Raw genomic sequence first — 23821 nt, 5'->3', positions numbered from 1 at the left:
ATCGGATATATCGGCGCAAAAATCGGTAGGGAGCTTCGGCATGACGTCCTGAGGAAATCAGAGAACAGCGCCACCTAGGGGTATAAACTATAACAGTTCTTATAGAACTGCTTATAACTTCTGAATTCTTTGTATGGCATGTAAGGTCTTTTCTGCTGCTCCTTGAGCTGTGTCTTCTGAGTGGCGCATCTGTTAAGTCGTATGCAAAGAGATCATGAGCTCGTGGGTTCGAATCCCATGTGCAGGGGTGTTTGTCTTGACATTTTTCCCATTTAAGTTATCTGATTCTCATTGTATGTCCATGTTATTTTTTATTTCTGATCTGTGGTGTCATTACCAGTGAAATGGTGATGGTGCAGGGGATAAGGCACACACCTTTGGCGTGGGAGACCTGGGTTCGAATCCACTGTGACACACCATTGTGCCCTGAGCGAAACACTTAGACACATTCTCACTTAAATTATCTTCTTGACATATATACTGTATTTATTGGCACATGTCCAAATCTGAATTTATAAACATACTTCTGATGGATTTATCTACAAAATGTCAGTGTATTCTTTACCTGCACATTTGCCTCTGAATGTATATATTTTTCATGTTCTTTCTATTTAAGCCACTAACCTGTAACCTTTAAGGAGTTGTGTTCAAAACCCATGTACTGTTCATTTACAAATATTTTCTTTTGCAGTTTTAATAAATTGTGAATGTATGCTTTTTCTGTCTATAACACAAAGCAACAACTATGGACCAAATCTAAAATGTGTGGTTTTGTTGCCAGATATGCAAAACAAGTCAGATTTGAGAAAAACACTTTGTTATTTAGTGAATCTTAAAGGCGGAGTCCACGATGTTTGAAAAACGCGTTGGAAAAGGAGACGGGCCGACTACCAAAACACACTTATAGCCAATCAAATCAAATCAAATGCCGGTTTGCGTATGTGTGGGGCGGGTCTATCAACAGAAGGTCCAGATTCTATTGGGGTAGGGGCGTGTTTGTTTAGGTGATTTCAAATATCAACATTGGCTTTCAAACATCATGGACTCCGCCTTTAATTTGTAGGGTTCATGGAACCAAATTTCACTACTGATAAATTTAAGACATATTTAACTACTCTGCTCATAAAACCAAATTTAGTACATGTAACAAGATACCCAAATTTAAATGAGATTTCTATAGTAGCATAATTCACCTTATACTAAGAATTCCAATCAATAAATGTCAGAGACCAAGTACATTTTCATCAATGTTGTATTTATTTATAATACAAGCCATCCATACCAGTTGTATTGCATAGTAATATTACTTGGATGATTGAGTATTCATAGCTGAAATTATTTTATGGATATTCTCTAAATTGATTGTAGAGTCTGTTGTTTTCACTAGAAGAAGGGGAAAACAATGTTAAAATGAGTAACAATGATAAAAACATCCTACAATCAGAATGCATTTAAAAATCTTTTAAGCTCACATTTTTCAAGTTGCAGTACAGCAGTCCAAAGGCCTCAGATTTTCACAGTAGGTATTGAACTGTGCTTGTGTCTTTAAAGCATAGAAACAAATTACATGGCAGGCTGACATGGAATAACATCAGAAAGGCCCAGTCACGGAGTATCAAGTTCATGATCCAAGCTGGCCATGATTTGCTGGTGAAAGAGCAACGTACCAACACTCTCTGCAGATTTCCCCTTCTGTGACAATGATCATAGTATCTGCATGACAGCTGTAGAGCTGTTCATATGGTGCTGACATGCATTCCTGCAAACCGGGTCATCTTAGTATTATTGACAGTTCCTTCTAAGGGATGCATGGAAGAGGAGAATGAGTGTTAGGGACAAATACCAGGATCTCTGGGGGGGGGTCAGAGGATGAGCTGGAAAGTTCACAGTGAGCAGTGTTGAGGTTGGAAGAATAGGCTTTGTTGGCCGTTCCCAGTGTAAGATAGTCTAACCTACAAGATGCAAAGAAAGCCTTAATGTTCAAGCTGGCCATGATTTGCAGGTGAAAGAGCAACATACCAACACTCTCTGCAGATTTCCCCTTCTGTGACAATGATCATAGTTTCTGCTTGACAGCTGTAGGATAGGACTTCTACTGCTGGTGACACAATCGGGTCCTGAGGTCTGTGGCAGAAACTTTTTTCAGTGCAATGGTAGGAAAAACATTTGGAGCTTTATGAATGTTGATTATTGTGACATTGATTGCCAACCTGCTCTCATCAGCATTAGACTTGGAATTGTGGGTTGATCTGGATAGTCATTGTAACATCAACCTCTTCATATGGTGCTGACATGCATTCCTGCAAACCGGGTCATCTTAGTATTATTGACAGTTCCTTCTAAGGGATGCATGGAAGAGGCGAATGAGTGTTAGGGACAAATACCAGGATCTCTGGGGGGGGGTCAGAGGATGAGCTGGAAAGTTCACAGTGAGCAGTGTTGAGGTTGGATGAATAGGCTTTGTTGGCTGTTCCCAGTGTAAGATAGTCTAACCTACAGGAGCAAAGAAAGCCTTAATGTTAATTTGGTTTAAAAAAGTGGGTCAGTGATGGTGGGCCACAATTGGGGACCCAAACAATCCCAGCTGAGTCAACCAAGAGAGTGTGTGATGTTGACATCCAAACTACCAAAGGATCTCTGAAAAGTTCACTGATGATGTGTCCCAGTGCATCCACAGATGTGTCAATGCACCATTTAAAACGGTAAAATGAATAGTTAGTGGGTTAATGCATGATTCATGATTAAAGTGTATTTTAAGGTTTTGCACACATAATACACACTTCATTTACCTTTAAATATGTTGTTTACTTCATACCAGCTCATGAGGCACAGCATAATGATGAGTATGTAGAGGGAATGATGTTAGCAGAAAATCTGAAAGCAAAATATTTTTATGTTTATGACTTAATTGAAGGGTGTACTATAAAACATTTAGCAAGTTATGTGAAAACCGTTTCTTAAATAACCTTTTTGTATGTAGTTCATATCTTTATAGGAGATTTTGAATCTCAGAATGTTCTCATTAGTCTTGAAGTTGTACAAAGCTGAAAATGTATTGTTAGTGGGTTCATCTGTGCTTAGGACCAATAGACAATACATTTATAGTTCACAGATGAGTCATGATGAGAATGTAGATTTTCAGCATCAGTGCATTTTGGTAACCTGAAAATAAAAAAACACATAGTGTTTAAATAAAAGTAAAACTTTAACCATGACAAATTTACAAAAGTTAATAATTCACGGTGATTTATTAGCTGAAAAAATATTTTATTGGACTAAGCAAAACTTTAACATTTAAAAGGTTAAAATAATAGATTTTTATATACAGAGGTAAAATATAGCCTTAAATTGACCTTTTATTGTGGGCTTCTCCATGTTGACTCTTTATGTAGTGCTATGAAATTAGTTGCGTAGGAATGCAGGCAGTCTTTGTTGGACGCTTCTTATGCGGTTTGACCCCCCCCCCCCCAGTGTTGTATGGATGGCTTGTGCTATGTAGAAATTAAACAGAAGTAATATAAATTAAGTCACCTAAAAATCTGAAACATTTAGTCATTTTGAAATTGCTTTGAAATGTAATTAAATTTATAAGCTATGTGCACAAAAACATTCTCAGCTATACACCAAATACTACAAAAAACGTGTCTGTGTGTAGCTTTGAAGTTCTAGAAAGACTAGGTGTTAAGTGAAATGTAGGACTCTGTGATACCTGGATAAAAGCTGGAATGCAGTTGCTAGTAATCTGGACATCTTTGATTCTTACCATGGTTGGCACTTGGGATATAGAAAGAGAGACCATACAGTAATACAAATATCTTGGAATGGGCATACATTCCATACAAGCAAAATACCTTACATGACTTTCTTCCTTGTTGATATGGTAGTACCAAATAAAACTGATGCATCTTTAAGTAAACCGTTTGATATAGATAGATTAGTAGCATACCTTTACCAGTTGCAAACCTGTACAGCATTTTGTAGACATCACTCTCAGTGTTAGCATCACATTGTAGAACAGACAGACACAAAGACAAATAGACAAGAGAAATCAAAGTCATATAGTGTTCAATAAACATACATATTACCATACCGTAACTAGCACTGCCTCGTGATAACTATAATATGTCGAACTAATTTCAACTGAAATATTTTGCACATCTTTAGCATACACGTGATCTATTAATGTACGTTTTTCAGTTGTTGGATGTTGCACATGTTGACTGTATCCATTAAATTCCATCAACATCCTAATAGTAGATGATGTTATGATATCTTCATTGAAGTCCCCCATAATTAGTTTGGTTCCGGCATGTTTCTCCAGCTCAGCAATGACATGTGATACATTTAGTCGAAACATGTCAATTGGATATGAATTAGGCCTGTACAGCAGTGCAACATTTAAATTCACATGTGGAATTGTCAAGTAGAGACATTCCAAATTACAAGGTTCTGGAATGATGACATTAGAAACCACATTTTGACAACAGTATATTCCAACTCCTCCTCCTCGTTGGTGTTTTAAATTACTGAAAAGCAGACTGCTGTTATCATAACAATTAGCTCTTGGATTATGCTTAAAATTAAATCCTGGTATCTGTACTTCATCTTCCTTGTCTTCAGCTTTTAACCATGTTTCAGTTAAACAAATGCAATCTGCATTCAAAAGCTGTCTGTGAGCTCGAACATCTTGAATGTGAGCTTGAAGACTTTGCACATTATGAAGAGCAATTCTAAATATACCCGGTGTATTTCTGAAACCGTTGTTCTCTAAAGAGAATTTGACCATATTTTTCATTGCTTGCTCAATTTTATTATTGCAATATATGGCAGACTCCTTGAAGTTTTGAATGATCAATCCATCGATGGTTCTCACACGACTCAATGCAACATATGCTTGTCCTGGAGCAAAGATCTTGTCAAGTGATACAACAGCTTTATCTACTGTAAGCCCCTGCACTTTGTGTACAGTGCACGCCCATGCCAATTTCAGTGGAAACTGACGTCTTATGCCACCATCATTTGTGACATGATCTTCTTGTGCTTCAATTACAGTTGCGTTTTTGGAAAATCTCGGCTGTTGGTTTAATCGCTGAACTTTACCAACATTTGGATCATCAAAGACTACGTGAATGGCTGAGGGGAAATCATTGTCATTGTCATCATCATGTTTCTGACTTTCACTTATGTGGACAACAGTGCCAAATGCTCCATTAACAAGGCCATCAGAAACATCCACGTTTTTCTTTAACATTACTCTTGCCCCAACACCCAAGGAAACGAAGGTAGATAAACAAGAGTTGAAAAATTTTGTATGCATTCCAACCTTGGGTTCCATTCGTCAAGTTTTAGGATTCCTCACAAAATCTCGAGCTCGAATACTGATCACATCTGGACAACACTCATGAAGCATGAGCATGTTATATTCATCAACTTCAGAATTTGTAGGAAATATGTGAATATCAGTACATACCTCACCAGTTTCACATTGCTTCAGCATGTTAATGTCACTTAGACTCAGAGATTCATTTTTTTACGAACTCTCAGACGATTTAACATTTCTGCAAAAGATGCATCTTCTTGCCTAACAACATTTGTTAATTCAGCAATTTCAAAGATGTTATCCCAAAGATTCACTCCTTTTGCATCGGCATAGAGGGGAGTACCTTTGACAGGCGGACGCTGATAGAAATCTCCTACAGCAATAATGCTTACTTTTCCAAATACAGAGTAGTCACCAGTTTGCTTGATTTGTCGCAGCCTGCCATGAACATAAGACAAAAGGTGATGGTCAACCATGGATATCTCATCAATGATCAAGATTTGCAAACAAGCCATTTTGGAACGCAGAGAATTGATTTTGTCATCACTTAAAGGTTGATATGGCAATTTGACATTAACACCAATAGAAAAGGTGTTGTGGATGGTTGCGGCACCAATGTTGTAAGCAGCTACACCTGTTGAGGCACATAAAATCACAGTTCTATCATCAGGGTTATCAGATAGCTGAGATAAGAGCCTACAAGATTCATAATGAATTGCTTTGATTAAATGACTTTTTCCTGTGCCTGCTCCACCTGTAACAAACAAGAAAAATGGTTCAGAATTTTCACCATATACTTTCTGTAGACACCATTTGCGGACTTTGTGAAATACTGCAGATTGTTCAGCGTTTAAAGATCTTAGTAAACTCAATGCTTCATCTCTAGACATTGTAACATTACTAGTATCAATTGTGAATGCAGTTTGAGCATTTGCTGCAAGATCTGGAATAAGTGTGCCAGAATCATCTTCATCTGGCAATACTCGTTGCTTCTTTAGATTTAAACATTCATCACGTTCTTTTTCAGTTTCAGGGCACAATAGAGCCCAAGCATCTTCTAAATCGACACCTTGCTCTAAAAGCTGTTGAGCTCTATTTATTTTATCACTTTCCTTTTCAAAAACTGCTCGATTTGCATCAACAGTACACTTGACACTTGCTAGACTACTTCCACATTTTACAGCACCATGGTTGTAGAAATCTTCATAAGTGTTAAAATTATCTGGTTTCAGCTGCCAATCTTCATAATGTGGTAAAAAAAAGTTGTAACAATGAATGGTGGTACTTCTCTGGATCCTTTGTTGGTGAAAATCTCGGATACCTGACCACTGCTGGCTTGGTTCGACTTCTTCGTATCATATAGCCACAGTTGTTGTTAAGCTTGATCACTTTGTCTTTGGAGGACTTTTGTGAAGAAATCTCAGATTGTGACAATATCCTGTATTCTGAACAAAAACTTGCAATACACATAACATCAAAATTTTGTGTTTTGGGTCTACTCTTGTACCTGTCAACGAGACTCTTCATCCAAATAGTGCTTTTCTCACCTGACTGCTCAGCTTGCAGCACATGCAGAGGTAAACTCATTTTCACAGGGTCTGTGCCAATTGGAATAAACTGGACTTTGCGAGAACATTCTTTCAAGTGCATACCTGTTAGTCGATACACCGCCTCTTGAGAAGAGATTTCCCTGTTGTGTAAATATATGCTTCCCAACCTTTTCAAAGCTGATCTTGCTTCATGATTTCCATCCAACGCTTCATTCTGTGCACGTTGCAGCAACAGTCCAATTTCTTGCTCTGCTTTTGTGATATAACTAATAATATAAACCACTACAGAGTAAGCATCAGTGACATACTGGATATCCATGTTGCCGTGCCATGCACGTATAAGATGTTTATTATACTGGTTTACCCAAACATCATTTGGATTTCGTTTCAAGACAACACTTTTCTTCTTTGAACATTTCTTGTAAGCCTTCTCAAACACAGCCTGATCAATCCCAATTGATTGAAATAATGCATCTGTTGAAACAAAACTGACATCAAAATCTGTTAAGGCACTTTTAATTTTCTTCAAAACTGCACTTGCAGTCTCATTTTCATCATTGCATTGCCCCAAATAGGCTCTTGATATAAATGTGCGACCAGATGGTGGCCGTGGGAAATTAAACCTACAAACTGTGTTTTTCTTACGACATGTCTTAGAATGTCTGATGCTGTGCTTCTGAACACTGTTGACTGTCTCATACAATTCAGAATCATCCTCACTAGGGATCTCACAAGTGATGTAACGATCTACAAATGCAGCAACCAAAGCATCATTGTCTTCATTATCTTCATTTAACTTTGGAGCATTTTCTACCCAAAACAGACAATGAACATGAGGAGATCCACGCTGCTGAAATTCCACACGGTAAAAGTAATCGATGACCTTTCCAATAGGTTGAGCAGGAGACATAATTACATCTTTCAAAAAACAATGCCACCTATGGTCAAACATTCTTGCAGCAGTGACTGGATTTCTTCTAATCAGCCCACATTTTTCAGACCAATCAAGCTCATCAACATTTAAATTCTTACCTTCTTGAATAAGAATGGTTTTGATCATTTCAGGCCACCTTAGATCTGCTGAGCTAAATGATGCAAAGAAAGTTGGAATACCTAGTTGTCTGATGAGAGCAAAAAGATCTTTCTGAGTGCTTTGCCAATATGGCGGTGTTCCACGGACTGGCCTTAAAAACTTGTAGCCTTCATCGTAATTCAGCAACTTGGTTAACGATTCCGGGTTAGTGAGCACATCTGATGTAACTGCCTGTAACAAACTCTTGTCTGAACCTTTTCGTAAAGCAATAGAAACGTTAGACACAATTTGATCCAATTCTGACAAATACTGTGCATAAAATATAAAGTCTGTGTTTTGTGCAAAACGCCCATCTGCATTCAGAATTCTCGCATTTAGGTATCGGGACAGTGTGATTTTTACTTCCCTGTCATCATGAAATGTTGGGCCACCAGTTGGAAAAAGAACAGGAAAACATTTAGCTTCATTTGTTTTATCAGATAGCAATTTAACAGGACTCTTACCTTCAGCTGGTGCAACATTTAATACATCCTGAAAATGCTGATCAATTATTTCACAACCAACATCAACAGGTTGTAATGACGTGTCAGACAAAAGACCACATTGCTCTTTGATATAGGTCAAGTCTTCCTCAGTTTCTTCTTCAGGATCCTTTTGCCCATTACCATTTTCAGCTTCAGCAGTTTGTTCCTGCATTTCATCACAAACAACATTCTCTGGCGGTTCATCCAAAGAGTTGACCCACCATTCATTTATCTCAACATCTTTATACCACCTATTGCACCTGATTAAATATTTCAAAGCATTTCTAACACGATCAGTGTGCACATACTTATACTCGTAATGCCCTTTGTACGTTAACTTGCGCTTCAGTTTGATCCTTACCATCATGTCATCACATTCATTTCGTGGAAGAATATTACAGATGTCAGAAGCATTTACAGGCACACAGACAACTGGCCCATGACAACCCCGTTGTTTCCCACGGGGGAGACAAAGCAATTTCAAAAAAGGAATGTTACGAGCAACAAGATGTTGTTCTAATGAATTAAGACATTTCAGCTGAAATGGAATATCCACCAAATGCATGTTGTTAGCAACACTTTCCGCAGGCAATTGTCCATATAAGATTTTTCGATGACATGTTGGACAGATCCACAGTTTGCACTCTGCAGAAGAAACATTAGAATTACCAGAACATCTCTCATCACAAACATGAACATACCTCAGTGTGATGCATCTTCTGGCCAAAGCAGCAATTCGTTCTCCTTTCTTTTCATAGCATTCAGTTTTGCATTCTTTTACTTGCTTTCTGAAAAGTAAACGGTGACAGACACAGCACGCAAACTCTGGTCCTCTACTTACTTCCTGGCGAAAATGAGCAATAATAGAATCAATTTGTTTTTGTTCCTTCTTTGTTTGAAGGTATTTCTTTCTGGAAAACTCATGTACTCTTGCCTTAAAGGCCAGATTTTGAAGGTATTTTCTCTTGGAGCGTTCACATTTAACCATACGAGCATCAACATTTTTGTGATAGGCATCATAAAGATTTTTAAGTTTACTCACCCTGTGAGCAACATCATGACGGTATTTTGCTTTGGCAGAGTCAAGTATACTTTTCCTGTAAAGATCATCATGACAGTATTTTGCTTTGGCAGAGTCAAGTTTACTTTCCCTGTAAAGAGCATCATGACAGTATTTTGCTTTGGCAGAGTCAAGTTTACTATTCCTGTAATCAGTATCATGACAGTATTTTGTTTTCATGGACTTCAGTTTTTTTTGTCTGTACTCACTATTGTTAGAGTATCTCTTCCTATGTCTCTTGTTTGCAGAAGATTCTGTAGCATCGCTTACCTTTCTTTTTCGCAAACATGGCTTACTCGCCGTCTCATTTGATGTTCCATTGTCACATGCTCCAGCACAAACATAGTCTTGATCTCTGTGCTTAACACATATCACAACTTCATAATGATTATTGTTACAATTGTTTAAATAAATTGCATTAGGTGTCAATACCTCTCCACTAGGGTTATGAGCACTCCATCTGCCATTATTAAATGTCATTATGGTGGTTTTAAACAGATCAGAAGCGGCAAATATATCGATTTCAGTGACCCATGACCCAGAATAAAAGATTCTAGATTGTGTCAAATAGTCATCTACTGAAGCATACTCACTTCTGACATACCTCTGAAACATCGGACCATTCGTTTTCAGATGTTTGACAACTGCACGGCGAATTTTCAAATGTTTCTCTTCGCTTCCACATATCACATCTGCCAGTGATCTAAAAAAACAATTGCCATCTGCTTTTATACTCTTAGTCTGACACGGACCTGCAATTGGACCAAAGTTTATAACAACATTACGGTCACTGTTATCATTTGTCAGAAGTACAACTTTACATAAAGCTTGCTGATCTTCATGAGTCAAAGGACAAAATAATATGTCTGGAATAGTAATGTCAGTAATAATAATGTCATCAGTTACAACATTTTCAACATTGCATTTTGACAACTGTTTATCTGGGAAATCAAACTGCTTTCTTTTTGCCTTTTTCCCTTTACTTTGGAACACATTTTGGTCTGTATGTATTGGAAGGTTCTTACTTTTTGCATTTGAAACTATAGCATCAGGTAATGAAAAGTCAGATGTTCTAACCTCCGTCATCACAGATTCACATACCTTGGGTGTGCGTTTTACAATTTCACTGTAAAGCACCTTACTGGAAGAACAAGGAAGACTGCTGTTATCTGCTTCCAGCAACTGAGAGTCATCAGCATCTGTATGAACCATAACTCCGGTTATCTCAAATAGTGGCTCATTTACACCAAATGACATTGCAATCTCGTTAATGTAGTTGTACAAGGATTGTATACTGCTGTGATAAGCAACGTAACTTGTCTCTGTTTTGACAGCATGAGAATCAACAAAAGCATACCATGATCCCTGCTTAATGACCGCACACGTGTTGGCAGATATAGTCAAAAGAAAGGCATCAGCACTCAGTAGAGTTTGCTGAAGAGCTACATCAAGTGGCATAACCACACTGCTAACTGCTTCATCGTAAACATCAACATTTACCAATCCGGTCAGAGAATCTGTGTACTCAATGTAAAAGACTGTATTACCCAGCACATGTCTCCTTGGTAATTCATGGACTGCAATGTAATGCCTACCCATGGCTTCCTGGTCATTTATGTTACCCTGGTTTCGTAAAGTTTCATAAAGCTGTGTTCCTGCCACCAAAACACCATCAAGATCTCGTGTTGACCAGGTCAGCACATTCTTCATCTTGCTTGTCAACACTGCTGTTAGACTGACAGCACCACACTGTCTGTTGCGTGAATCTCCAAAACGGGCATCACCTTGATGAAAGGAACCTTTTAGCACTGGTTTCTGTGGAAATTCAACACTTGCAGGTAAAGCTTTCAGAGCAATTTCATGTACATTTTTGGAAATTTCACAGTTTGATTCAGAGTTCATTGGGTTTGGATGGTTTATTGATTTGGTTTTGGATTGGTTTTCCATAGTTTTACCTTTGTTTTCCATAGTTTTCCACAGCTTGCCTGCATCAGGCAAACCTACCATTTTTTTACGAGGAAGCGGCAAAACCTCGGCTACACTTGTTTTAAGAGGGAGCGGTGCAGCCTCTACCCGTTTTATTGCAGGACGGAGTGGAACCTGCTGGGGTTTTGCACAATGGCACTTGCCAGCAATTCCTGACAAGTCTACCTTAGTTTTACGAGGAAGTGGCGATACCTCGGCTCTACTTATTTTAAGAGGGAGCTGTGCAGCCTCTGCTTGACTTGTTTTAAGAGGAAGCGGTGCAGCCTCTGTAACACATCGTTCGGCATATAGCCTCTTCGCTATTGCAGACCTCTTCTTTGGCCGTGGCATCTGTAAAAACAACAAAACATTACATATAAAACTTCAGTCTCATTTATCTTACAACACAAGTGGATAACACTTGGCATTCAAACAACTACAATTAATTAAAGTAGTATTTTAATAATAATTAAACATTTGACTTACGTCAATGCGCAGTCTTTTACAAAGTCTTTCAGCACACAAGAAACATAAGTCTTATTAGCCATGTATGGTTAAAGTTTTTTTTTTTTTATACAGCAAATAAATACTTTGATTAAAAAAAAAAAATTCTCACTTACCTCAACTTGCAGCCTTTTACCAATACACCACCACACATAAAAAAAGAAAATAAAGCATAGTTAGGCATGCATTAACTTTTAATTTGGTGTAACTTTATAATACCAGACAGATTTGTAGGTGGTACACACACACATTCTGGTTTCCATGTTTTGTGGGGACATTCCATAGACGTCATGCATTTTATACTGTACAAACTGTATATTATATTCCCCTTACCTACCCCATTCCCTAACCCCAACCATCACAGAAAACTTTCTTGTACCTTAGATTTTCAATAAACATCATTTTGTTTGATTTATAAGCTTGTTTCCTCATGGGGACATCAAAATGTCCCCACAAGGTCACAAAAACACTGGTATTCCTATCTTTGTGGGGACAATTGGTCCCCACAACGTGATAATTACCAGGTACACACACACACACACACACACACACACACACACACACACAAAAGTTGTAGTACACTTGTTTTGGTGATTGTAATCCTTGTGAACAGTTACTGTTCTAAAAACGAAACTAGTTCATATCACAAAAAGTTTACCAAATGCTTAACATTAACACGTTACTGTACACGTTTAGTTACCAAAATGGTAACAGAATTAAATCCCACAAAGACACTAATTATGAGTTTAGTTATGGTAGTTTAGAACACCAACATTTAAAAGAAGCCATTGCCACTAAATGTTCATGGCAAACAATAGTTCAAATTCAGATGTTTTTAAGTCTTTTGTAACATAACTATTTTACCTCAAAGCACTGTTTTATAAAATATTAAGAAAAGCAAAGAAAGTGAATTCAAAACAAGCTCTGAAACATTCTTACCTGCTGTAGAAAGAAAGAAGTAACACATTGCCCATTTCTCTACCCAATTTACTGCTAATTGAGATCTGGTGCTAATTAATTATTATCTATGGCCAAGCATATGAACTAATCCTAATACTCCAAGTAAAAGAGTGTGGTTAAAAAACAGACCCAGGACTTTTTAGGTCATGGGTTTGAATCCAATATGGCACATCCCAGGTTTAAAATACAGTATTGAGAAGGTTGCAGTTATCTATTAAAGGGGGTGAGCAATAAATAAATAATCTCATAATAGGAGTATGGAGGCAGTAATGACTTAATAGCATTTCAGAACTCTGTAAATATTACATTCATCAATCACCTTGTGTTTTTTTTTTCATTTGATTTAATAATTTAAATATAAATTAAAAACTTTAGTTTGTGATAAAATGTAAAACTTAACATTCAGGTAAAATGCCATTTTATATTCCACTCCTTTACAAGGAATCAGTGAGACAAACAAAGATATCAGTGTGTAATCACTTCTAAAAAAGGTGCTTAAACATCCAAATTGAATTAACAAGTCTGTGAAGCTGAGTCATTGAGAACTATATTAACAACAAAAAAAGTGAACACTCCTGTTCAAAAAGCACTATTTAAATGTTAAATTTAAATCCTTTTCACCTGAACTATTTACCTCATTATCACTACTTTATTAAAAACAGGTGAAACATATTCAGAAATACCATATAAATAATACTAGATACCATTTGTTGTGCCACTTGTGCCAGACAAAATTGAAAGAAGGTTACTTGCATTATTAAAATATTCAGGTATTTGCTTTTTGTTATATAATATTAGATCTATTTAAACTTAATTTGTTTTAATAACATCAGTTAAAATACCTTAGACAAAAATAATTTTTTTTAATTCTGTCTTGATTGACAAAAATCATGTGTTTTCTTGACACAAAAAATGGAAATCCTAAATGTCTAATGTATTTCTTTACAACTCTGACAGAAAAAAGGAGGCCTCATAAACCAGCCCAATCATCCAAATCTGCAGAAGGTAACACTTAGTTTACAGCACTAAAATATTAAGTTTCTTTGCACTTTGTGAATTCTCTTGTTTTCTAAATGACTAAATGCACACATTCTAGATCCCAGCAACTCAAGTCTTGCCCTGTTTCAAGCCAAACTTCAATACTTCAACTTAAGGTATTACAAACACTCTAAAATGGTTATGGTTAATTAATGTTTTAACTTGATTGCCTTAAAGTTGAGTTAATTGAAAGCGAAAATTGAGACTTGAGATTCTTCTCTTACGTTTATTTTTGTCCTTTACCAGACATGAATGACCAAAGAAAAACCGAATCTGTTAAAGGGTATATACATAATGTTTCGAGCCTTAAACGGGGTGCCAAGCGCCCTTATTTTGAGGCACAAATTCAAGAGAAACTCAAGATACAAAGAGTGGTTGTGTTCAAGCCAGAGCTGCACTCTGAATTCCAAATGGTGAATTTGCAGAGGTAACACTAACTTTTACTTAAAATTGTTGAAATGCATTTGATGTCAACTTTATCTTTGCCCCTCTTACCTTAATAAACAGGACCCCAGTGCACTTGCAGAACATAGTTGTGCAACAATCAAGAGTAGATCAGACTCAAGAAGTCCTCTTCGGGTTCAAATCACGGATGATGTGTATTAAGGGGCTAGACTATAGCTACAACACGACACTGAAGGTCACAGAAAGTGACAAAGTGGTTCCAATCTGTGATGTCCTGAAAATTGAAAATGAATTTCAAAGAGTAAGTAATTGCATTCTTTTAATGAACTCTTTCTAAGATGCCACAAAGGTCCACTATTTGCAGCTGTTGTACTTATTGTTTTTTTACTTCCCAATTGTAGGTGAATGTAAAAGTGCAAATCATCCACATTGAAAGTCAAGGATACAATTTTATTCAAGATCAACGTTTCTTTCCAAACACAACATACAGAGTTGCGGACAACACTGGTCAAATTGACTTCACAAATTGGGGTGAGAAGACCTTGAACATTGGCTCTTGGTACATCCTTAGTAGTGTTTCAGTCCGCCACTTTAAGGGTAATCTAATTATCACCAGTACCAGAGACAGCACCCTACTGGAAGAAGACCCTGACCCTGACATGATTCTCACCACGCAGCACACCACCACATCCACAAACGTCACCACAGAAATCATCGGCGCAACAATCAATGTTCACCACATCTGCCCACAACACCACAAAATCACCAACATGCCCATGTCTGTGTCACGTGTTCACTGCCCAAAATGCAATACACATTACAAAGTCACCTCCATCACCATGTACTCCTATGGAAATCTCACATTCAAAACCTCAAGTGAAATTCAAACGGCAACTATAGAAAACCAGCTCATAAACTCAATTATAGATCTTCCACCACACCCAAGTGCAGACACTATAATTGATTTACTTTTAGAACTACCACCAGTCAACATCACTATACACAATGGCAGAATCACACGCATATCGCAAGCATCCGCCACGCAAGCATCCGCCACGCAAGCATCCGCCACGCAAGCATCCGCCACGCAAGCATCCGCCACGCAAGCATCCGCCACGCAAGCATCCGCCACGCAAGCATCCGCCACGCAAGCATCCGCCACGCAAGCATCCGCCACGCAAGCATCCGCCACGCAAGCATCCGCCACGCAAGCATCCGCCACGCAAGCATCCGCCACGCAAGCATCCGCCACGCAAGCATCCGCCACGCAAGCATCCGCCACGCTGTTCCCTACTGACCTTGAGCTGGACCAGTTTATGACGGACGACTTTTTTGATGAATCTGCATCCACCCTTCCACCTACCATACCACCAACAAAAGCCCCAAATCCCACTAAAAGAAAGCCACCTCAACTAAAAAAAGACTAATTTTTTCCAGCTGTCTGAGGGGTGTATGCATGGTATTATTGTGAATGTGACACTACATTTTTGCTTTGTATAAACTTTTGCCCAAGTTCCATTTCAGGTTTTGTTTGGTTGCGTGGATGCTGGAGATTCTTTGTTGTAATTGCAAGTGTGAAGTAATATTAAATGTGATTATTTTATGCATTTAATTTGTGTACTTGATATTCTTGCTCCAGCTATTTTGTTTGCTGTATTAAATAAAGAGTATAAAATCATCATTTCCCTTTATTTCTTTAAAACACTGAGCACAACTCATTTTGTATCAAATATAAGCTTATGTTGGTGTAACTTGTATTGTTTGTTTATCACTACTTGAGTTCTCAGTTTAAACTTGTCTTATATTCACAATTGATCTAGCTTTCACAACTTTCTCCATTTGTCTCATTTTAGGTGTACTTCATTTATGTAATTGAAATTTTAATTACATTTTTAATGAATGCTTCAAAGCTTAAATGTCTAAATGAAATCTATATTGCTTAAAGTGTGTGGTAATGGTAACCCCACAACCATAGTTCATAATTTTGTAATAAAATGGGAATTGACTTTTACTAAAAATCTTGATTCTTAAATGGACATTCTACAATTAAAAATATTTGGAAAGCTATTGGCTTTGAAATAACAGGTTTGTAACATTTACTAGCTCTCAAATGTCTGATATAGCTTTCCTGTAATTTATACTCACATACTAACCAGATGGTAAACATTTTAAAATGGCATGTCTAAAGTGGTTATTCAACTATCAGGCTGGCTATAAGCCATGCTAATATTAATCGAACTTGCCACATTTATGAAATGCTAAGTTTTTGTCTTTTGATCATCATACTGAACGCTCCTAACAACTTAATATTGATTCTTTGATACACAGTATGTCTTATTTCTGATCTGTAGTGTCATTCTGCATCTTCTGTGTTTGACAAGTAGTAAGCCTTGCATCTCTGTAACCTCATTTCTGCTGCCCCTTGAGCTGTGTCTACTGAGTGGCGCACCTGCTAAGTTGTATGTATAGAGATCCTGAGTTCATGGGTTTGAATCCCGCCTGAGGCAGATGTTAATTTCTTCTATTAAAGTTTTGTTCTTTCCCACCTATTCTTCTCGACCTGTCTGTAGTTCAAATATGTTCTATTTTTGCCATGTTTTCTGTTGCTGCTCTGCACTGCGGTGGTTCTGCTCTGTCATTGCTACGCTTTGGGTTCTTTGCTGAGCCTTGTGTTCTTGATGCACCTTGGGTGCTCAATGCGCCCTGAGTGATTGATAAGTTGTATCTTTCTTGCTGTGCTTTGGGAGCTCATTGCGCTGATTGTGCTTGGCCCCGTATCGCTGCTTGCAGCTATATTTAGGGGTCAAGCACCGAAGGTGCTGAGACACCTATTGTTTTTGTTAGTATTATTATTATTATTATTATTATTATTATTTTTCCCCAATGGGAGTCTATGGCAGCCCTATGAACCGTACATAGGAAAATGATGAAATTTGGCACAGATGTAGAGGTGGTCATAAATAGTCATGTGACCAAAAATGGGGTCTTTAGCAGTAACTCTATAGCGCCACCAGTAGTCCAAAAAATCAATGTTCAAACTGTTATAATTGGTGAACCATTTGATCTATGAAAATTCTACTTAGTACACGTGATTGCTCTCATCGTGCTTATTGAATTTGATACTTTACAGTAAGACTCCACCCATTACAATAGCGGCCATTTTGAAATGTACAGTATTTCGTTTTTTCGCTACTCCTCCTTCAAATGCGGTTCAATTCTTATGAGATTTGGCACAGATGATCTTTGGAGTGAGCCGCATAGAAATGACCGAACAGAATTTTGATATTGATCTTTGTTCAAAAGTAATAAATGCGCAAACTTAACGAGGTTGACGCAAAAATGGTTCTGAAGCTGTAGCTCAGTCATTCTTTGATCAATTGAAATGAAATTTGGTACACTTCATGTGGACCATGAACTTGGGGTCCATGCCAAATTTGGTGACAGCGCCACCTATGGGTCATGAGATAGAAAAATAGGCTATTATTGCCCATAACTTCTGAACTGTTTGTCAGAAAATTATGATCTTGATGTCTATGGATTGCTTACCTCATGCCGCATCTGTCGATGTGAATTATGCCGGGTTTGACCAAACCGCCTGTCCGCCATTTTGAAATTTCAAATAAATTGTTCTATTTTTTGAACTATTGGACATATCCGCGCATAAAATAGTAAGGAGCTTCGACATGATGTCCTGAAGGTACATGGGAAGTCAGAGTACAGCGCCACCTAGGGGTTATAAACTATAACAGTTCTTATTGAACTGCTTATAACTTCTGAATACATTGTCTGATATACATTTTCTTTGTGAAATTGTATTCACTGTTTTATGGCGATCGCAACGATACCTTGTTTGTCATTTTCCAACATTATGTTCAGGTGTTATTGTAAGGCATATGGTAAATGATTTTTTCGCTACTCCTTTTACAAATTTTGTGTATTTTATGTCAGGTTCTGCTCGTATAATGTTTGGAGCAATCCGCACAGATGTGACCGAACAGATTTTTGATATTCTGCTCTCTTTCTTAGAAATACCACTCTAAAGTTTACCGTGCCTGTGACGTTGTCTATTTGTCATAGTAATAAATCAATGTGACTGTATATTACATTGTATAGCATCACTATACAGAATGATCTGCTTGTCTTCAAATTTACTTGAACTAATGTACATTGTATTTCTGTTATTTCTACTTCTGCTGTGTCAATTCTGCATCTTTGGTGATTGACATGTTAATCCTTTCAGCTCTCTAATCTCTTGTCTGCTGCCTCATGAACTGTGTAAACTGAGTGGCGCATCTAGTTAACCAATTGCATTTAGATTCTAAGTTCCTGGGTTCGAATCCCACCTGAGTCGTGATGTTTTGTTCTTCCTCATCAATTCTTCTCAACCTGTCTGTAGTTCACATGTGTTCTATTTTTCCATGTTTGCTGTTGTTGCTCTGCATTATGGTGGTTCTTGCTGTGCTTTGTGAGCTTGCTGTGCTTTGTGTGCTTGCTGGGCTTTGTGAGCTTGCTATGCTTTGTGTGCTTGCTGTGCTTTGTGAGCTTGCTGTGCTTTGTGTGCCTGCTGTGATTTGTGTAATTCTGTGCTTGCTGTGCTTTGTGTGTTTGCTGTGCTTTGTGTGCCGGCTGTGATTTGTGTAATTGCTGTGCTTTGTGTTCTTGCTATGCTTTGTGTGCTTGTTGTGCTTTGTGTGCTTGCTGTGCTTTGTGTGCTTGCTGTGCTTTGTGAGCTTGCTGTGCTTTGTGTGCCTGCTGTGATTTGTGTAATTGCTGTGCTTTGTGAGCTTGCTGTGCTTTATGTGCTTACTGTGCTTTGGGAGTTTGCTGTGCTTTGTGTGCTGGTTGTGCTTTGTGAGCTTGCTGTGCTTTGTGAGCTTGCTGTGCTTTGTGTGCTTGCTGTGCTTTGTGAGCTTGTTATGCTTTGTGTGCTTGCTGTGCTTTGTGTGCTTGCTGTGCTTGCTGTGCTTTGTGAGCTTGCTGTGCTTTGTGTGTCTGCTGTGATTTGTGTGCTTGCTGTGCTTTGTGTGTCTGCTGTGCTTTGTGTGCTTGCTGTGCTTGCTGTGCTTTGTGTGCTTGCTGTGCATTGTGAGGTTGCTGTGCTTTGTGTGCTTGCTGTGCTTTGTGAGCTTGCTATGCTTTGTGTGCCTGCTGTGATTTGTGTAATTGCTGTGCTTGCTGTGCTTTGTGTGCTTGCTGTGCTTTGTGTGCTTGCTGTGCTGTGTGTGCTTGCTGTGCATTGTGAGCTTGCTGTGCTTTGTGTGCTTGCTGTGCTTTGTGTGCATTGCGCCGAAGGTGCTTGACCCCGTGTTGCTGCTTGCAGCTATATTGGTCATTGTTTCTGTTAGTAAATTTTTCTTCCCCAATGGAAGTCTATGGCAGCCCTATGAACCGAATGTAAGAAAATGATGAAATTTTGCACAGTTCTAATGTTGGTCATAAATATTCATGTGGCCAAAAATGGAGTCTCTAGCAGTAACTCTATAGCGCCACCATCAGCTCAAATATTCAATGTTCAAATAGTTATAACTTGTGATCCATTAGATCTATGAAAATTCTACTTAGTACACGTGATTGCTCTCATCCCGCTTATTGAATTTGATACTTTACAGTAAGACTCCTCCCATTACAGTAGCGGCAATTTTGAAATGTACAGTATTTTGTTTTTTCGCTACTCCTCCTTCAAATTTGGTTCAAATGTTATGAAATTTGGCACAGGTGATCTTTGGAGTGAGCCGCATAGAAATGACCGAACAGAATTTTGATTTTTTTCTTTATTCAAAAGTAATTAATGTGTGAACTTAACGAGGTTGACGCAAAATTGTTTCTGAAGCTGTATCTTGGTCATTCTTTGATCAATCGAAATTAAATTTGGTACACTTCATTTCGACCATGAACTGGGGGTCCATGCCAAATTTGGTGACAGCGCCACCTATGGGTCATGAGATATGAAAAAAGGCTATTTTTGCACATAACTTCTGAATCGTTCGTCTGATATATATATTCTTTGTGAAATTAGTTTCACTGGTTTATGCCGATCGCAACGATACCTCGTTTATCATTTTCCAACATTCTGTTCATGTGTTATTGTAAGGCATATGGTAAATTATCTTTTCGCTACTCCTTTTACAAATTTTGTTTATTTTATGCCAGGTTCTGCTCGTATAATGTTTGGAGCATTCCGCACAGAAATGACCGAACAGATTTTTTATATTCTGTTCTCTTTCTTAGAAATATTGCTCCAAAGTTGACCGTGCTTGTGATGTTGTCTATTTGTCATAGTTAATTACTGTATATTACATTTCATAGCGTTTCTGTACAGAATGTTCTTCTTGTCTACAACCTCACTTGAGCTTGTTGATTCTTATATACATTATTCTTCAGTTATATCTGCTCTGCTGTGTCATTTCTGCATCTGTGGTGATTGGCATATGTCAATGCTTTCATCTCTGTACACTCTATTCTGCTGCCTCATGAACCGTCTTAACTGAATGGCGTATCGTGTTAGTCACATGGAAAGAGATGCTTAGTTCATGGGTTCGAAACCCGCTTGAGGCAAGTGTTAATTTGTTCTATTAAAGTTTTGTTCTTTCTCACCTATTCTTCTCAACCCTTCTGTAGTTCACATATGTTCTATTTTTGTCATATTTTCTGTTGCTGCTCTGCACTGCGGTGGTTCTGCTGTGTGATTGCTACGCTTTGGGTACTTGCTGCGCCTTGTGTTCTTGATGCACCTTGGGTGGTCAATGCGCATTGGGTTATTGATATCTTCTATGTTGCTTTTTGTGCTTTGGATGCTCATTGCACTAAAGGTGCTTGGCCCCGAATCGCTGCTTGCAGCTATATTTATTAGGGGCCAAGCACCTATGGTGCTGTGGCACCTATTGTTTCTGTTAGTATTTTTCTTCTTAATCTTCTTCCCCAATGGGAGTCTATGGCAGCCATATGAACCGTATGTAGGAAAATGATGAAATTTGGCACAGTTGTAGTGGTGGTCATTTATAGTCATTTGGCCAAAAATGGGGTCTCTAGCAGTAACTCTATAGCGCCACCATCATCTCAAAAATTCAATGTTCAAATGGTTATAACTCGTGATCCATTAGATCTATGAGAATTCTACTTAGTACACGTGATTGCTTTCATCCCGCTTATTGCATTTGATACTTTACAGTAAGACTCCTCCCATTACAGTATCGGCCATTTTGAAATGTACAGTATTTCGTTTTTTCGCTACTCCTCCTTCAAATTTGGTTCAATTCTTATGAGATTTGGCACATGTGATCTTTGGAGTGAGCCGCATAGAAATGACTGAACAGAATTTTGATATTTTTCTTTATTCAAAAGTAATTAATGCGCGAACTTAACGAGATTGACGCAAAATTGGTTCTGAAGCTGTATCTCGGTCATTCTTTGATCAATCGAGATGAAATTTGGTACGCTTCATGTCGATCATGAAATGGGGGTCCATACCAAATCTGGTGACAGCGCCACCTATGGGTCATGAGATATGAAAAAAGGCTATTTTTGCCCATAACTACTGAATTGTTTGTCAGAAAATTATGATTGTTGTGTCTACGCATTCCTTGGCTCATGCCGCATCTGTGGATGTGTATTATGCCGGGATTGACCGGACCGCTTGTCTGCCATTTTGAAATGAGTCACAATTGCTATAACTTTTGAAGTATTGGCTATATCGGCGAAAAAATAGGTAGGGAGCTTCGGCATGATGTCCTGAAGGTACCTGGGAAGTCAGAGTACGGCGCCACCTAGGGGTTATAAACAATAACAGTTCTTATAGAACTGCCTATAACTTCTGAATACTTTGTCTAATATTAATTTTCTTTGTGAAATTAAATTCACTGGTTTATGCCGATTGCAACGATACCTCATTTGTTATTTTCCAACATTCTATTAATGTGTTATTGTAAGGCATATGGTAAATTATCTTTTCGCTACTCCTTTTACAAATTTTGTTTATTTTATGCCAGGTTCTGCTCGTAGGTTCTTTGGAGCAATCCTCACAGAAATGACTGAACAGATTTTTCTGGCACCTACGCATTTTTTTGAGAAATACCTCTGTTAAGTTGATCGTGCCTGTGATGTTGTCTATTTGTCATAGTTAATTACTGTATATTACATTTTATAGCGTTGCTCTACAGAATGTTTTTCTTGTCTTCAATCTCACTTGAGCTTTTTGATTCTCATATACATTATATTTCTGTTATTTCTGCTCTGCAGTGTCATTTCTACATCTTTGGTAATTGGCATATGTCAATCCTTGCATCTCTGTAATTTCTTTTCTGCTGTTACATGAACTGTGTGAACTGATTGGCGTGGCGGGTAAGGCACACGCAAAGAGATTCTGAGTTATTGGGTTAGAATCCCCCCAGAGGCAACAGTTCATAGCATCTATTACATTTTGTTCTTTCTCACCTATTCTTCTCGACCTGTCTGTAGTTCACATATGTTCAGTTTTTGCCATGTTTTCGGGTGCTTCTTGGCACTGCGGTGGTTCTGCTCTGTGATTGCTACGCTTTGGGTTCTTTGCAGCGCCTTGTGTTCTTGATGCACCTTGGGTGCTCAATGCGCCCTGGGTGATTGATACATTGTATGTTTCTTGCTGTGCTTTGGGTGCTCAATGTTCTTTGTGTGCTTGCTGTGCTTTGAGTACTTGCTGTGCTTTGTGTGCTTGCTGTGCTTTGTGTGCTTTCTGTGCTTTGTGAGCTTGCTGTGCATTGTGACCTTGCTGTGCTTTGTGTGCTTGCTGTGCTGTGTTTGCATTGTGCTGATGGTGCTTGGCCCCGTATCGCTGCTTGCAGCTATATTTAGGGGCCAAGCACCGAAGGTGCTGAGGCACCTATTGGAACTGTCAGTATTATTATTCTTCATCTTCCCCAATGGGAGTCTATGGCAGCCCTATGAACCGTACGTAGGAAAATTATGAAATGTGGCACAGTTGTAGTGGTGGTCTTAAAAAGTCATGTGACCAAAAATGGGGTCTCTAGTCCTAACTCTATAGCGCCACCAGCAGTGCAAAAATTTAATGTTCAAATGGTTATAACTGCTGATCCGCTTGATCTATGAAAATTCTACTTAGTACACTTGATTGCTCTCCTCATGCTTGTTGTTTTTAATACCTTACAGTAAAACTCCACCCATTACAGTAGCGGCCATTTTGAAATGTACAGTATTCCGTTTATTCGCTACTCCTCCTTCAAATTTGGTTCAATTGTTATGAAATTTGGCACAGGTGAACTTTGGAGTGAGCCGCACAGAAATGACCGAACAGAATTTTGATATTTATCTTTGTTCAAAAGTAATAAATGCGCAAACTTAACGAGGTTGACGCAAAAATGGTTCTGAAGCTGTAGCTCGGTCATTCTTTGATCAATTGAAATGAAATTTGGTACACTTCATGTGGACCATTAACTTGGGGTTCATGCCAAATTTGGTGACAGCGCTACC

At 38.3% G+C, this 23821-nt stretch overlaps 3 long non-coding RNA genes across 3 annotated transcripts; 1 reads left to right on the top strand and 2 right to left on the bottom strand.

Annotated features, from left to right (window-relative positions):
• Positions 1–1234: 1234 nt before the first annotated feature.
• Positions 1235–1715, bottom strand: LOC141358797 (uncharacterized). The gene is made up of 2 exons (XR_012365225.1): positions 1473–1715; positions 1235–1383 (listed from the first exon to the last, which is right to left on the bottom strand). It is a non-coding gene; the product is annotated as an uncharacterized lncRNA (long non-coding RNA).
• A 132-nt stretch (positions 1716–1847) lies between these two features.
• Positions 1848–5127, bottom strand: LOC129449153 (uncharacterized). Its single transcript, XR_012365419.1, has 6 exons — positions 3710–5127; positions 3354–3491; positions 2967–3162; positions 2790–2874; positions 2211–2493; positions 1848–2124 (listed from the first exon to the last, which is right to left on the bottom strand). It is a non-coding gene; the product is annotated as an uncharacterized lncRNA (long non-coding RNA).
• An 8723-nt stretch (positions 5128–13850) lies between these two features.
• LOC141358881 (uncharacterized) lies at positions 13851–14582 on the top strand. The gene is made up of 3 exons (XR_012365401.1): positions 13851–13921; positions 14013–14070; positions 14201–14582. It is a non-coding gene; the product is annotated as an uncharacterized lncRNA (long non-coding RNA).
• The last annotated feature ends 9239 nt before the right edge of the window (positions 14583–23821 follow it).

This window comes from Misgurnus anguillicaudatus, chromosome 22 (assembly GCF_027580225.2).
Source record: "Misgurnus anguillicaudatus chromosome 22, ASM2758022v2, whole genome shotgun sequence".
NCBI lineage: Eukaryota > Metazoa > Chordata > Actinopteri > Cypriniformes > Cobitidae > Misgurnus > Misgurnus anguillicaudatus.
The sequence above is the reverse complement of the archived record's forward strand: the minus strand, read 5'-3'. Positions and strand labels throughout refer to the sequence as shown.